Genomic DNA, 17551 nt, shown 5'->3' with positions numbered 1-17551 from the left:
GGTCAAAGGGTGAAAACGTACCCTTTACTTGCGAAGATTGAAAGCAACATTGGGCGAAATTGCAAGGGAACCTTGCAATTCCACCCCAAAATGATCAAAGCACCCCTATTCTTCTAACTCTTAATTTTGCATTTTGACAACTTTGCAAGATTGACAACATTGACATCTTTTGACAACTTTCGCAATTTACCTTTCAATCCTAAGTCTTGACACTTAATCATGATTTCAGACTTGAGACTAGACCTCTTGACCTGATCCCACCTATTTGACTCGAAATTTATCCTATCCCTGACTGACAAGACTAATCCTTCCCACAAGCAAAACACTGAAACTATGAAACTACTGCGAAGCCAAGACAACTACCTAAAACACTAAGCTAGGAAAGGAAAAAGGGGGGTCCCCATTTGCAACGGGGCGATGTGTACAAACGTCACAACAGGTATCAGCACATTATTTTGCAGCCCTCCTGCATGATCTTTGAGCCCAAATCTTACACCTATATTGATGGTTATTCAACAATTTCATTACTAATTGAAAACCATTATGATAGAAAACAAACTAATAACTGTATATTCATGTTAACACCATAATGAGATGTAAATGAACATTTCAGTTCCCACTTTCTGAGAGAAGATATTCTTAACTGGTTGAAGGCATGTTACATTAGATACACATATTTTTATAGTACTGCATTCACATTTAAGGAGATTATCCGTACCTGAATTTATTAAATGTTAAATTCTCTAAACTTTTAGCAGTGTTCTTGTTGCATACTTCCAGGTTACAACCTTGGCAAGGTCTGGGGAAAACTTGTTACGTGTTGCTGAGCATTGTGGAATGATGATTCCCAATACGGTAAATAAAATTTTGTGTTGTCTTCACTACTTTTCCTTTCAAGTGAAGTATGCTCATATGTAGATACTTAAGTTTTAAGTAAAATGGAACAATATTTTTTTTACTACAACATGATGTTCATATACAAGTATTCTTTTCAATTAGTCAATAAGAGCAGCTTTATGATATTTCTTGGAAATATTTGTAAGAATCAGAAATGTAGCAGACCACTTCAAGGAAGTGACCTCCAATAATCAGATTATAATATATCAATTCAGTATCTGATGAAATGATGATATGGAGAGATTTATCATCCTTATTTATAGGTTTAACTATGTAAGGACATACCCCTTCATCTTAATTAAGAGGGATTAGTGTATTAACTAATATTTATGTTAGAATCAAACATGCCACAAGTGCTTATCGTTATTATGCTTAAAAATATATAATATATACTTAGGAATATATCATATTAGGATGATAACAAGCAGATATACTGCAAAGTTGTGATTTGCAAAGCTACTACTCATTTTGTCATGATGCAGTGTTCTGGCATTTTAAACTTATTTTGTATTGACAGGTTCATATAGTTCTCTAGCTTGCCGTTATTCCAACATGTAGTTGTAATTTGGAGTGATTGTAACAATTGATAATGATGCATTCATTTATCATTACTTTCAGGTTTCTTTTCCGTTAGTCCTCAGCTGTCCAGAGTTCAACTATTCTAGACCAACTAATTCTCGTGTTGTCTAAGACTCTAAATATCCATCCTTTTTAAGTTTATAACTTTATATGTTATTTTACACAAATCATTTTATCTAGCATCTTCTGCCCATGGATAATTAGATCAATGCTCTGTTGTTAATCTTCAAATATAAATAGTACCGTGTTATTCTTTATAATTACAATATATTTAAATCATTTTGAACTTTGCTACAATGAAGTGCAGATGCTTGATACAATCATAAAAAATGTTTCTCTAGTTACTTGTCTTTCCCTTGTTTATGGAATTTGGAGTTAATTTGGAAATAGTTTGTGCTAGTATTAATAAATAATTTTGTAAAATACTGAAAGACTTTAGCTACAGCATATCAGAATGGAGAAATATAATGAAACTTCTAATAAGAGTGTTATATTGTATAATAAGAAGCGTAGCTGATACGGTACTAACTCCCAACTTGTGGGGTTTTACAGGACTTCTGTTTTGAAGGGTCGTGCTATCATTGTGAAATGGAAGTAATTGGAGGAGCACAAGAGGTATTAGAAGTTTAATGTTTTAGCTGTTATAGTAAAAGGACTGGTCGGATTGAATATGAAAAGGCTTATATAAATCGATGTTTAAACTAATGGGGTCCATCATAACCACTTGAATTCTATTCCATTATGATACTTCCTATGTCTTTGCTCTAACAAAATCTGTTAGACTGATTATTCCATTAACATAAACTTCATGCTATAGGTATTGGAAACTTCTTTTGCATGTATCCCGCCTAATCTCTCATCATTATTGGATGCGTTCCCATACTAATGGTCAAACGTGAAGTCTTATTATAATGCAGGGTACTTCTTACTAATGATCAAAACTCTTATCAGAAGTGTCATGTGCTCTATTCATTTTACAGGCCGGCCGTCAAGATAGTTCAGATCTTATTAGAAGCTGTTTATGCCCTGTAAGAACCAGTCATGTCCTCTTTTCAAATTTAAGCACTTTCATTTATGCTTTATGTATATTGGGTCTAAGCATGCAGTGCAAATTATCATCTTTAATTTTTAATGCCTCCTTTAAAACCAATTATTTCTTTGTATATTAAGCTAGTTGTGATACTTTTTCTTATTCCTCTTATCTTTTCTACAACAGGTTCCTGCAGGAAGGACTTCTATAGACATCAATGTATTTGATGATGATGGTATGTGAGTAAATTAAAACATATTGAGTCAGATAATTCTCGATTGCAATAATCGCAAGACTTCAAGCTCCTTCGGTGTTTTGCAAGATAGCGTTACACTAAAACTTGAGAAGGAAGTCCATGAAGAAAGACATTAATGTGAAGAGCTTGTTCCCAAGATATTTTTTTTATATGATTAACAGACCGTGGGATCATTATTTGTATTCTTACCAAATTGATAAAAGGCTGAGGAAGGACAGAAAAATCATTAACATTTGTTAGGCATGATAACCCATTGAACTCAGAGGATACTGTTACAAGCTAAGCAACAAGAGGGCCAACGTACAAAGAAAAACGTATCAATCTCTAGTGTCTTTTTGTAAGTGTTTCATTTTACTCATATTGCAATGGTTAGTTTTTAGAAAATTTTCATATTGGAAATATTCCTTCCCTTTTTATCTTAAAGATCTGCCAGAGTTGTTAGATTACTGAAAATAAGATACCAAGGGATTTAAGAATTCATGAAAAAATGGCAAAACTGGAAAGCTTTTAAGTTCTAACCAAAAAAAACTAGTCAACCATCGAGCATAGGCCGTTGCAGCTCCTACATCACGTGGGGAACTAGACTAACCCCAAACATCCTTGGACTTTTTTTTTTACGTCTATAAAAATAAGTTACAACTTTAGTATTCTCTGAATATTAACTAGTGTATAATTTCTAAGGGAGGGGTTAGGCAACTTACATACAATTCTTGTGTTACATATATAAAATCACTTATAAAACATGCGTAAATATAATAACTCATCAAAAAATACCGCATAATCATATTATCATGTGCTATATATACCTAACACATGTCTACAATGTCTTGGTGTAAAGTAGAGAGAGCATCGTGTGAATTTTATTCTTCCAAACATAGGGCTGCATAGAGTCCCTTATATGCCCACTAAAATAGGTGGGATCTTATCCTTCACAAGTGAGGTCGCATAAGAGATGCACAAGAAGAATGAAACATATCTAATGTAGGGCATTAGATAAATGTTTAATAAAATGAATCAGAATAAATGATCTTTTGGCCAAGGTTTGAGATGAGTGTCATGGTCTAACCACCTCTTCACAATATAATTGATGTTCCAATTTAGTCGTGAACACTTTTTACCTATCATGAAAGTACAATACAATTGCACCATGGATAGGAGCATGTCTCACCTATTGTTAAAAGATGTCAAAGGTGTCCCAAACATTTGTCATATAATTCTTACTACTCTACGTGGATCGTCAAAAACATACAAAGAGGGAGTGAAACCCTAATATGCTTCATTCTTAGTTTTGTAATAGTACATCAAAATTTAAAATAGATGACATAATAGGCATGGCTCCATGATGTTCTCACAATACACATCTTAAACTAAAAATAATGATTATTGATTGATTAATAACTCCAAACACAACTAATTAGTTCAAGAATGATATGTATGTAGGGTTATTTATAGATTCCACACAAGGTTAATAAGTACCTTTTCTATAAGGTTTCACTAAAGCAATAATAGTGTTTTTATTGCCCTAAGTCGAACTAAACAAAACATTTCATATATGTCTTTTTTTTTTTTTTTGGTTAAGTTCAAGAATAAAAACAATTGCTTATTACGTCGAAGGTGTGTCTTTATTTGAGGAGAACGAGTTGTCAGATTAAATCAATGACTGTCTTTGTGTTACATGCAAGACGATTGAATAGATCCTATTTGTTCATCGTTGTTTGCTTGTTTTTTTCATCAGTTTTCACTTTCGCTTGTTTATCACAGTTGTCAAATAAATTTTGGATTACAGTGAAACGTGTACAATGTTCAAATACTTTTGTCAAAGCCACTCTTTTTGTCAGATTAAATCAATGACTGTCTTTGCATTTCATGCAAGACGATTGAATAGATCCTATTTGTTCATTGTTGCTTGCTTGTTTTTTTCGTCAGTTTTCGCTTTCACTTGTTTATCACAGTTGTCAAATAAATTTTGGATTATAGTGAAACGTGTACAATGTTCAAATACTTTGGTCAAAGCCACTTTTTTTGTCCCTCAATTACATGCAAAAACTGAGCATGTGAACTTATTAATTCATAATAATTTGGAAAAAAGAGGTGGCCTTTTGGTTTTATCCGTGCTAATTTAATAGTATTACCTTTAACTTTGAATTTGAATTTGCCCTAAAAAACCACACACATTTCAACTATTTATTGTTTAAATTAATTATATTTATTTATTGTATATTATATTTTAATTTAACATAATATAAAATATTAATTATTTATATTATTATTATTATTTTATATGTATGCTAATTATGTCATATTTATAATGTTTATGAATATTGTTTTTATTAATATTATTTGATATTAATTATATTTTTATACATATTTCATTTATATTTAAATTCTAATAAATTAAAAATTAAAAAAAATTAATTTATTTTACATTATAATATTATATAATAAATAATAATTTATTCTAACATTATTTTGTGTTTATTTATTAATTTATTTTATTTTATTTTGTAATTATTGTAATTGAAGAAGTTGAGAAATACAACTTCAGAGATCCCAAGAACACCTACAAAAAAAATACCTATCACAAGATAAAAATAGAGGCAAAAAGCAATAATGACTAAAGAAAAAGATTATCATTCAGAGAGGGAATCAGTTATAAAAAAGTACAATACAATCCTTATAAAAGGATATTAGCAACCCTAAATATGTGCAAACCTAAAGAAGCCTTAAGGGATAATGTGTATTTAATTATTAAATACCTACAATATTATTAAATGTCTAAGTTTAGCTTAAGCGTAGAGTATAATAGACTAATAATTAAATAAATAATTATTAGCTAATACAAGATAACTCTAACACCCCCCTTTAAGATGAACTTAGGGAGTAGCTAAAAAACTAAATGCATGAAGCAAAAAAAATGCAACTACAGATAAGGCAGATTTGGGTCTCGACAACAAGGCTTGATGAAGTACCCAATCACAACCAAATCTCTATGAACCAGAGAAATAGAGAAAACCAAATGGGAAAAAACTTTACTCCAAAAAGAGATGGAAAAAGCAAGAAAATGATTGAAGAAGCCTCCAAACAAGAATGTTCCAAAAGATAGGAACAAAAGAAGAGCAGAAGAATCATTGAAGCATGAAGAACCTGCAAACACTATCAAAGAATAACTATCGATATGAAGAACCTCCACTGAAATAGAAGATGATCGGGTAGAGAAGGTTGTAATCTGCATGAGTGCTCTCAAATAACACTACTCGAATCAGATGTCAAACAAAGGCAAACAACTGAACTCGAAGATACAGATGGCATAAAACACCAAAGCCTGAAGAGTTGATCCAATGAACCAAGGAAGCATTAGAACAACAAGAGAAACCCCCCCATAATGCAGACAAGGGTGAGGGACAGGTTCACTGAAAATGACAACCAACAAGAACTGCATGACGAAGAACTAGGAACATCGAAGGTGCAGAGAAAGTACATAGTGTTGTGGAAGGAACACTCACTTGACACACATCATGAGGCTAATGTCGTGGAAGGAACACTCACGTGACAAAGGTAGATGGAAAACAAAGGCAAACATCAACCCCCCCATGACACTTTATAATGTAGTGCATGTACAATAAGGCACAAGATGTGCAAGATCTCAAGTATACAATGCATAGTGGCACTTTATCTCAGTGCGTTTGCATAAAGAAAATGCTTACAAAAAAATGTCTACAATGATCAAAAGAGACATAAAGCTGGAAATATATAAAGAACAACCAAAGACGAGACATCCTACTCAAAGAAAGAGATCCCAAGACCTGAAACATCCAAGATATTCACTAGAGTGCTGAAGAGAAAAAAATTGAATAAAATGTACTTGGAGCGAAATCTGGAAAGAAAACTCATATGATTGGAAAGTGCACAGAACAAGATTTCCAATGATATATAGTTTTCGAAAAACGGAGTTCGGATACTCAAGTTATGTCTACCATAGTGCAAAAAAGAACTTATGGCTTTGACAGAAAAAAAAAAAAAAACACCATCAAAAAAGAAAAATTAGAAGATCAGACCTCCAGATTTGAAGAGCTTGAAAAGAGCTTTTCGACGATATAAAGTTCTTGAAAAAACGCCTTCGTATGACATAAAGAGGGTAAAAACAACAAAAATTTTCTAACGCATTTGCAGGTACAACCACATGGAATTTTGTGCCTCGTAAAGCATGCCAATGAAAAATCATGGCCCAGATGTCCTTGTCACCAAAATAGGTCGAATTATATATCAAAATGACTAGAAATGCCCTTCGGAAGTCAATGGTGAGGTATTGCTCTAAAAAAAGATTTAATGATTTTTCTGAAGAATTTCTCGAAATTCATACAAAAAAAAAGGCAAAACCAAAAAAAGTCCAGAACCCAAATTTTTCAAAATTTGACAAATTTTATATGGAAATAGGGGGGGTTTTGGGTGTTCTGGGCTCAACGATGAGGTCCGTTTGAGCCCAAAATAATCAGAAACAAAACAACTACCTCATATCCAATAAAAAAAAAACTGAAAACCCTAACCTTCAAAAATCTTTTGAAAAATTCAAGAACAAGTAGCAACAGATGTAGGCTCTGATACCATGAAGAAGTTGAGAAATACAACTTCAGAGATCCCAAGAACACTTGCAAGCAAAATACTCGTCACAAGAGAAGAATGGAGGCAAAAAGCAATAATGGCTCTGAAGGAAAAAATTATTATTCAGAGACGAAATCAATTATGAAAAAGTACAATACAATCCTTATAAAAGGATATTAGCAACCCTAAAGATGTGCAACCCTAAAGAAACCTTAAAGGGATAATGTATTATTAAATACCTACAATATTATTAAATGCCAAAGTTTAGCTTAAGTGTAGAGTATAATAGACTAATAATTAAATAAATAATTATTAGCTAATACAAGATAACTCTAACAATAATAATATTTTTTTATTTAATAATCAAGTTTGTAAATAATGTATAGATATAATAGAATAATTTGAACTAAATTAAACTTAATATGGTTGTTGGACAAAAACTAAAACTCTATTAATTCATTTTAGAATGTGATTATTAGCGTACAAAAGTTATTAGAAGGGTGTGAGGTTGAATGGGCCTTAGGAGGACTTGACCTCATATTGTATCAATATTCAAGAACATGTAATCAAAATAGTATATTCTTGGTAAGGTTGTATGTGAAACTAAAGCAAACAAACAAGAAAAAATATACAATAGATCAATTGCAATGGATCCAAACCAACAAATATCTTGTAACTTCATATATAGTTAAAGAAAAATGATATGTCCTATGCATTTTCAAGTATCTCCCTCTCTCGGTACTCTCTCCACCACAAAATCCAAACTACCAATTAGTACAATTATGAATGACATGTCAAATATTGTAGTTATAAATAATTTATGTTTTGATCCCTTAGATGTCTTCTATCTTGAAAAGTATGAGGAGATAAGGGGACTAAAGGATGGTGCATATGTGACCACAAAATACAAAGAGACTATACATGTCAATTAGAAATGATTTAAGATTCTATTAATTTTTTACCATTGGTACAAAGATTATTCAATGGTATAGCCACCATATTAGGTGTCAATCTATGTAAACAACTTTGTTGATGTGCAAGTTACAAATTGGTTGATGAATCTCTACATGGACATGCTCATATACTCAAGCAAGAGTTGAATGTTATACCTCTATCCCCCTATCACTCTCCTTATCCCTTCCTCTATCTCCCTCTCTCTTTATCTCTTTCATTATCATTCTATCTCTCTTCATATCCCTCTCTATATCTCTATATTGGCCTCTAAATATATCTCGCCCTCTCTATATATTGAGCTCTCTCTCTCTCTCTCTCTCTCTCTCTCTCTCTCTCCCTTCGTTTCTTTCCCTCCCTCTCTATATCCCCCTATCTCTATCTCTTTGCATTTCTACCTCCCTCCCTCCATATCGCTCTCTCGCTCTCTCTCTCTCTCTCCTATTTCTCTCTCGCTCTCTCCCTTTCTATTTGTCTATCTCTACTATTTGTTTGTATGCATCTCTATCTCTATCCCCCTCTCTCTCACTCTATATCTATTTATATCTTTATATCTCCTTATATCCCTATATCTCTATCACTCTATCTCACCATCTATATCCATGTTTATGTTTTCTGCTCTCTCTTCTTCTATACCTCTATCTCTTCCTCTCTCCCTCTATCCTTATCTCTCGCTCGCCCTCTCCCTCTCTATCTATTTATCTCCTTCTTCCTCTCTTTCTCTATCTTCATCTGAACCTCTATTTGCCTCTCTCCCCTATGTTAAGCAGCACCTCTATATCTCTTTATATTTCTTATTCCATCTCTCCTTCTATCTTTATCTCGTTACCTCTCTAGCTCTTTCTACTTTTCTCTACATATAACTTCTTGTCTCTAATTTAATCTTTTTATTGTTCCCTCTCTTTCTCGCTCTTTGTATATTTATATCTTCCATCTCTATTTGCGTCTCTCCTCTCTTCTTCTCTTTCCATCTCCATCTCTATCTTTATCATCCTTTGTATCTCTAACTCCTCACCTATATCTCTCTCCCTCTTTCACTCTTCCCCCATCAATATCTACCTCTATCCTTATTGCAAACATAACATGAGCCTATTGGTAATGGAGCCTACTTATCTTACTAATTTATAGGTTTTATCATCTCTTGCACTTTCTATCTCCCTCCCTCCATATCTATTTGTCAATATTTTCTTATCTTTATTTCCATGTCTTTATCTCTCCCCCTCTCTCTATATATCCTTATATCTCTATCTCTTTATCACTTCATCTCACCATCTATATCACTCTCTCTCCCTCTTTCTCTATATATCTCTTTATCTCTCATTCTCTACGTCCCTATTGCTCCCTCCACCTCTCTCTATATCTTGATACATTTGTCTCCCTCTTCATCTCTCCCCTATATCTCTTTACCTCTCTATCTCTATATCTTCATGTATTCATTCTTCAGTGTCTCCTTCTATCTATACCATATTATATCTCCATCTATCTCTATCCTTATATCTTTCCCTCTCTATCTCTTTTTGTGTATTACTTCCTATCTCTATCTTATCTTTCTATCTCTCCCTCTCTCTTCCTCTCTATACATTTAAATTTCTTCTCTCTCTTTATATATCCCTCTAACCTCTTTTTTATCTCCTCCTCTCCTCTCCATATCCTTCTCTCTCCTTCTCAGTCAACCCTCTCTCTTTCTATTGCAAAATAACACAAACCTTTTAAGAATGGGGCATGATTATCTTCTTGATTCAAAGGTCTTATTTTCACTCATGTTTGGATCCATGTAAATAGATGCCTAGTTGATTTAAATCTATAACATGCATAGATGATTTTAATCTATATCACTTCTCCATTAAGATCTTTGTTTCATAAACAACATCATTTAGTAAATGACCTACTAATTGACTATACTACACAAATGTATACAAAAAATAGACCAAAATTTTCCCTATTAACCTTGCACACCTCTTCAGCGTATCCGTTGCACACCAAGGTGCAATTTCTAGTTATATTATGAAATAATCCTTAAAAAACATAAAAGGCGGATAGACTTCGTCTCTTTTGTAACACTGATTAAGACATGATACATGTATCAAATGTACAAAATTGTATTAACGATTTTATTAAACACACAACTTATGAACCAAACTAAAAAAATAACCATAGGTTTATCCCTCCAAATATGTTCAATTAATGTTTATACTTTGTCGTATTGGCATATATGTATAGGCCTTCATCCTAATAAACATCTAGCCTTAGGCTTATCAATATCATAGTCCATGGTTCACATTTTCAATATTTTATAATGGTTTATACTTGTATGAGATTCCATAGTGTGTCAAAGATTCAAGCTAAAGTTTTCATTTTCCCAGAAGAGGCTTTGTCATTTCCACCTTCATGTTTTTGGGATCATAGAACAAGTTTTTCAAGTCACTTGTCATAGTGGAGAAGGAAGATGTTGAAAGAATTTGTTAAAGATGTAATCAACTTTGTTCAAAATAAAAAAATTAAAAAAAATAAATAATGTTAAGGTTAGTAAATGAATGTGCACTTTAGTGAAGGAATCCAATAAAAAATGTTAAGGGTAATAAATGAATCTGCACTTTAGTCAAGCTTAATTTTCAAAATTCACTCAATAGAGTGCATATGAAAGAGATAAAAATCTAGTTTCAAAATCCAATGTATAGGTGCATGTGTGTAATTAAGGTGCAAACCTAAGCATGATGAGTGTTTTCAGATATAAATTAACAAACTATCATTCATAGGGGTATGCCTATGAAGGTCGATTATTAATTAAGCTCAAAGAAGTCTCATCTTATTAAGTGGAAATTTGACTTAAGGATTGAAAGACAAAGGAAGTCAACCTAAAATACTAAGTCCCATTTGAAGATGTGTGTTTGGTTCCTAGGAACATGTCTATTTCAACAAAGCGCACCTTGTAATGAATTTTTGAAACACACCTTACGAAATGAAATAAAGAACAATGTATAGGTGTGTGCCTATAGGGTTGGCATGCACCTTATCAAATTAAAATAATGAATTCTAATACTCAGGGGTGTGCCTAGAAGTCAAGTGTATGCCTCAACAAATGATTTAATTTCAAATTAAAAAATCTTATAAGGTCTATATATAAGTTGTAAGGAGGTGAAATAGGTTTCACTAGTTTTTGCATGCAAACTAAGAATCTCAAACCTATTACACTCTTACATTGGAAGGAAGATGATCCACTAGGCTCAAGATGATTCAAGCACAAAGTGGATGCAATGGTCCTTCGTTGTGATTTGAAAGTGACTATGCAATTATAAGGAAGCATGGACAAACTAGGAGCAAGTAAGCTAAAATGATAGTTTTCTGCATGTACAAGAAGATAACAAACTCAAAACTCGGTTCCAGAAAAGTATGCAGAAGTATAGATTGTAGCTAACTTGCAGTCCAAATTCTAGGCAAAAGTGTAAGGACTCAATCGCCTAACTCAGCCCACTCTCGGGACTCAGTCGCCCAGGGTGCCCCGTTCCTGTCAATTTCTACTTCGATGAATTGCAGATTGTAGATCTCCATTTGATGATTATACACTTCTTTTTATAGCTTCATCACATGTTCCTACACATAGAAAAGAGAGGAAATTATTGGGTAGATAGGGGTTTGCCTAAGTCAAACCTTGATTTTGGAATTAACCTTGAAATAGAATTGAAATGAACTTGAAAGAAAAGTATATTGTTAGGTAGCAGAGGCTAGATCTGGAAATATGGAAGTGTCTTATACCTTGATGATGCAAATGCTTCTTTGAATATGATCATGAATGTTGATGCAACAACATGACTCCACACAAAAGACCTAAAAGGACTTCACAAAAGACATGCTTGCATGAAGGTTGCCACAATGAAGAATATGGTGGGATGAAATGCCTTGATTGCTGAATACTTAAATGCTTGATCTCAAGTTCGCCTTATTGATTGATATGGACTTACCCAAAATGAGGAGGATACCTTTCTTATATACCTCTCTCAAGCATTTTAGAGTGCAAAACATGGAGCATGTCGACACAGGAAAGGATTTATCGCTCAATCCACCTGAACTTTATGTGATTTCAATTTGGGGCCAAACTAAGGGGAGCGGGGTGCCCTATGCACCATGCTCTCTCTAAAGTAGGCTCAAATTGGGCCTTGAGGTCCTAAATGAGGGGGAGATGCCAGAATGATATGTTGAATTGAGTTGTGATGAGCAGAACCAGATGTAGGTCATACATGCTAAAGTAAGACCTAATTGAGCAAGAAATTGCATAGGGATACAATTTACAACACTACATTTAGCCCCCACTTTAGCAGGAGTATGAGCCTAGGACATACATACTCATGGTAAAGTAGATGGAAGAGAGAAAGAAGAGACATTGGGCAAGCTTGCAAAGAAATAAGACATCACCAAGTTCAAGGGACCAAGTCCCCCAAACTAAGGATCTCAACTTGTACAACCACGCGTAAGGACACACAAACAAAAGCAAATTTCACAAACACAATAGACACACTTAAGGGGTTAGTACTAAAAACAAAGGCTCCAAGTTAACTAGTTGAAGAGACCTCGATAATCAAAACGTCTCAACCACTAATATCACCCTCATAATGTTATTGCAAGAGCACAAATGATCATCTAGAAAGGGCAAGAACATGCATCAAAGATAAGACAAGACTATATGGCCCAACAACTAGCAAGGGTATGCTATGGGATCATAGAGGAGAAAGAGAGCATGGATTCCATGTGCTAGCAAGTTGTGTTATGCTAGGTGATCCATGAAAGAGGAGGAAGAGTAGGAAATAGTCTAGCAAGTTGTGTTATGGTAGTCCCACTCATCCCAAGAAAGTTCAGTGCAAAGAGAGAATTGAATAGTGTATCAAGTTGTGTTATGCTAGTCAACTCATCTCATAAATATATTGGTGCGATGGAAAGGTCAAATAGTATAGCAAGTTGTGTTATGCTAGTCAACCTATCCTGAAAATGCCATTTGGTTTCAGGAATTAAGCATCTCGTCTAAGACTTTCGGTCTGGTTTCGAGTGTGCAACAACCTGTATAAGACATGCAATTTGAAAAATGTGTGGTTTTGGGAATGCAAAATCTCGTCTAATACTTTTGGCCTAGTTTTGAGCATGTGCACCCCATCTAAGACATGCAATAAGGATAACCAAGCAAGGCATCATGCAAGGAAATCCACAATAAACGGTGCAAAAGGATAACCAAGAAAAGCATTGTCTCCAAGGAAATTTGCAATATAATACGCAACAAGGCCGCATATATGACCGCCTCCTTAAGATGGAAGCACAAAGCATGGTGATGTCTTAAGGAAAAAAATGAAGGATACACACCTTTAATCACCAAGGAGATATCCATAACAAGAATGTACAAGCAACCCTAACCAAAGAAGCATAACTCTTATGAACCAAGGAAGAGATAATTGTGAGATATCTTGTAACAAGTGTAAAGGAGATCTTTTGGAGGAGGAGGAAAAGATCTTTGCTGAAACACATCTACCTCCAAGAGGAGATCTTGAACAAAAATAACATCATTGACCAAAAGAAAGTAAGGAGAACAAGAATTCACACCTTCCTCCTATTGCTAGGTAAAGGGATTCTTGATGATGGATAACACACTTTTTAGCCCCAAAGTGAGGGATTTGTTTATAATAAACATGCATTGTCAAGCGAGGAAGAGGTTGTACCCAAGGATACCCACCTCTTGCATAAGAGAGAACCCTTGAGCAAACAAACAATTCCACAAAACAAATGATATCGTATCATAAGCAAATACTACTTAACCAAGGGAAAGTGGATCCTTAGAATGGATAAGAGATAGAAGATAGAATCCTTGCCCCCCAAGCACACAAGGGCTTCACTTAGTGAACCTAGGTTATAGCACTTGCGTTCATGGCATACTAAATAATCCCCCTATTTTAAAAAAAATTGCCCTAAACTCCTTTTTTGTCACCCCTCCCAATACACAGCCCGAATTAAAAGCCCCCCATATTTTCACCAAATATTGTATTTTTTCATAGTCGAGATTAAACCCCCCTATTTTCACCAATAGGCTGTTGCTATTTTGGTATGGTTTTGTCATTGATGTCAACACCTGCTAACACACCTACTTTGGAGATCCAGCAACATTCACCGGCAATCAGTGAACTGTTCAAACAATCACCGGTATATGGTTAATCGGCAGGATATAATGTTCACCGGTACCTACAATGACATGGAAGACACTTGGTAATGTCGAAGACATCATGTGGACACTTTTCCTTGAAGTAATAATCATTGGTATATTCTTATTTGCATATTTGCTTTTACCGACAAATAGGTCCAGGTTATCTAGGGTTACACCGACAGGTTTATCTTTTCCAGATCAGCATGGCAAGCTATGGAGATGATTTATTATTGTTGTAAATGCATTAAGCCGACATGCTTAATCGATTATTGCATCGGATATTGTATTATTTGTAAAATGTTTTATTGTAATATCTTGTAGAGATGACCTACTAAAATTGGTCTTAGGGTATGGTATAAATGTAAGATCTTATTTGTAAGATCAAGTGTGAAATGCGAAAGAAAAAAATTTAAGGGTATATGCGAGATCAAGCAGAGATATACACGAAGACATCATTTAAGGTGAAGTTAGGTCTTTGCAAAAGCATATCAGCATTACACCGGTACTGAATCCAGCATATGAAGATGCTATTTTGTGCAGTACATTCTCATTGGATTTAATCATCCAATTGTAGTCAGTGTGACTCCCATTTGTGGTTGAGCAGTGAGCTCTAGGCTGTTGGCCTTTCTACATGTGCAGACCCCTCTTTGTACACTTACTATCTGCAGTAGTATCATCTGATTGTGGGTAAGGTTTCCCACCGTGGTTTTCCCCCTTATAGGGTTTCCACGTACAAATATTTGTGTCATGTGTTGTGGATGACTTTATGTTTATGTTTCATGCATTAATTCTTATCGGTATAAGCATTTTCTGTTAACTCTATTTACCGGCACAACTAACTATTTTATCGGTATTAAGGAATAAGTTGGTTAATAAGATTTTGGTTTGAATTTATTAGACAACTGATTCACCCCCCCCCCTCTCAGTTGTCCTTGAGACCTACAATTGGTATCAGAGCCTAGTCCTCTTTTTGCAGAAGTTTAACAACTTGAGGAGATCCAATGTCTACTAATTATTTCAGAAAGGATAGTCCTAAACTTGATGGAACCAACTATGGAATATGGAAAATCAGAATGGAGACACATCTGAATTGCATTGGTAAAGACATCTAGGAAGTTACTAAGAATGGCTATACTGCTGCTATAGCTGGTCAGCCTGCTCCTATTACTTTAGCTAAAGATGAAGAAAATGATTGCAAAGCAAGAGAAGCACTTTTGAGCGCATTATCAGATCAACAGATCATGGGATTATCAAATAGATCTACTGCAAAAGCTATTTGGGATCATTTGGAAACATTGAATGAAGGGGATTCCACAGTCAAAATTGCAAAACTTGAAAGCTTCCGAGTCAGGTATGAACATCTGAAAATGGAAGAAGATGAAAGAATTTCTGCTTTTATGGAAAGAGTAAATGAAATTGTTTTAGGTATCAAATGTTGTGGAGGAACCTTGAGTGAAGATGAGATTGTTTCAAAAATCTTAAGAGGTTTGCCACCAGCATATAAAATGAAGGTTACTGCTATTAATGAGCTGAGAACAATGCATAATACATCAGTAACTAGGGATACATTGATTGGAAAACTTTCAGCTTTTGAAATTGAGGAATTTGGTCTTGTTGCTATAAAAACTGATTTGGCCTTCAAAGCATCAACATCATCTGCTCCATCTTTTGACAAATCAGACTAGAGAGCCTTTTATGCAAGAGAACTTGAAGAAACCAGGAAGGAGAATGAAGAGCTTGAAGAACTTGAAGCACTATTTGCAAGAAAAATGCCAAAAGGTCCAATTGGAAGTAAGTATGAAGGTAAAGCACCCTTTAAATGTTTCAATTGCAATAAGATTGGTCATATGGCTTCAAGATGCCTTGATAGACATGCTAGACTAAGAGAAGAAGCTAGAAGGACATACAAACCTAATCCTGAATATCAGAGATACAGATTTAAGAAAAACAAAGATAAATCCTGTTACATTGCTGATGAAGGTGTGACTGATGATTCTGATGAGGATCCAGCAGACAACAGATGGGTCTTTGTTGCTATAACAGAAGATCAACCGGTACCTATTGCTCCACCGGTAGAACAAGCCCTAGCAGCTAAAGTTGAATCAAAGGAATGGATTATTGACTCAGGATGCTCACATCACATGACTGGAGACAAAGGCAAATTCTTGAACTTTCAAGAATACAATGGAGGTTTAGTAAGATTCGGAGATGACAAAGCCTGTTCAATCAAAGGTAAGGGTTCAATATCTCTTGATGGTAAACATAACACTGACAATGTTTACTATGTTGAAGGATTAAAACATAATCTTTTAAGTGTTGGTCAATTAGTTGAGAAAGGTTTTCAGTTACAATTTAAAAATGGAAAATGCAAAATCATGAATAGAACTGGTTTGGAAATTGCAACTGGTAATCAAACTAGAGGTAATATCTTTCATTTGAATAATAGTGAAAAGGCATGCTTAATTGTTCATATAGATGAAAGTTGGCTATGGCATAAAAGACTATGTCATGTAAATTTTGATTGCATGGTAAAAATCAGTACTTCTAAGGCAGTTAGAGATCTACCTAAAATTGTGAAACCTCATAATACAATTTGCAAGGAATGTCAATTTGGAAAACAGGTTAGAGCTAGTTTCAAAAGTATTCCAGAAAAATCCAATAATGCTCTTGATTTAATCCACACTGATCTATGTGGTCCGGCTAGAACTAAAAGCTTACAAGGTGATAGATATTTCATGCTAATTATTGATGATTATTCTAGAATGTGTTGGGTTACTTTTGTCAGGGAAAAATCAGAAGCACTTGGGAAGTTCAAACTATTCAAAACAATGGTTGAAAATGAAACCGGTAAGAAAATTAAATGTTTAAGATCAGATCAAGGAGGAGAATTCACATCTAGAGATTTTAATACATTCTGTGAAGTGAATGGAATCAAAAGACAGTTATCAGCACCTCAGACACCACAACAGAATGGAGTTGTTGAAAGAAAAAATAGAACTATTTTGGATGCAGCAAGAAGTATGTTATCTAAAGCAAATCTACCACATGTGTACTGGAGAGA

At 34.3% G+C, this 17551-nt stretch overlaps 1 long non-coding RNA gene across 1 annotated transcript; it reads left to right on the top strand.

Moving 5' to 3' along the window:
• The first annotated feature begins 702 nt into the window (after nucleotides 1-702).
• On the top strand, nucleotides 703-3161 carry LOC131077753 (uncharacterized). The gene is made up of 4 exons (XR_009113644.1): nucleotides 703-855; nucleotides 2029-2091; nucleotides 2457-2504; nucleotides 2693-3161. It is a non-coding gene; the product is annotated as an uncharacterized LOC131077753 (long non-coding RNA).
• The last annotated feature ends 14390 nt before the right edge of the window (nucleotides 3162-17551 follow it).

This window comes from Cryptomeria japonica, chromosome 3 (genome assembly GCF_030272615.1).
Source record: "Cryptomeria japonica chromosome 3, Sugi_1.0, whole genome shotgun sequence".
NCBI classification, from domain to species: Eukaryota; Viridiplantae; Streptophyta; class Pinopsida; order Cupressales; family Cupressaceae; genus Cryptomeria; species Cryptomeria japonica.
The sequence above is the reverse complement of the archived record's forward strand: the minus strand, read 5'-3'. Positions and strand labels throughout refer to the sequence as shown.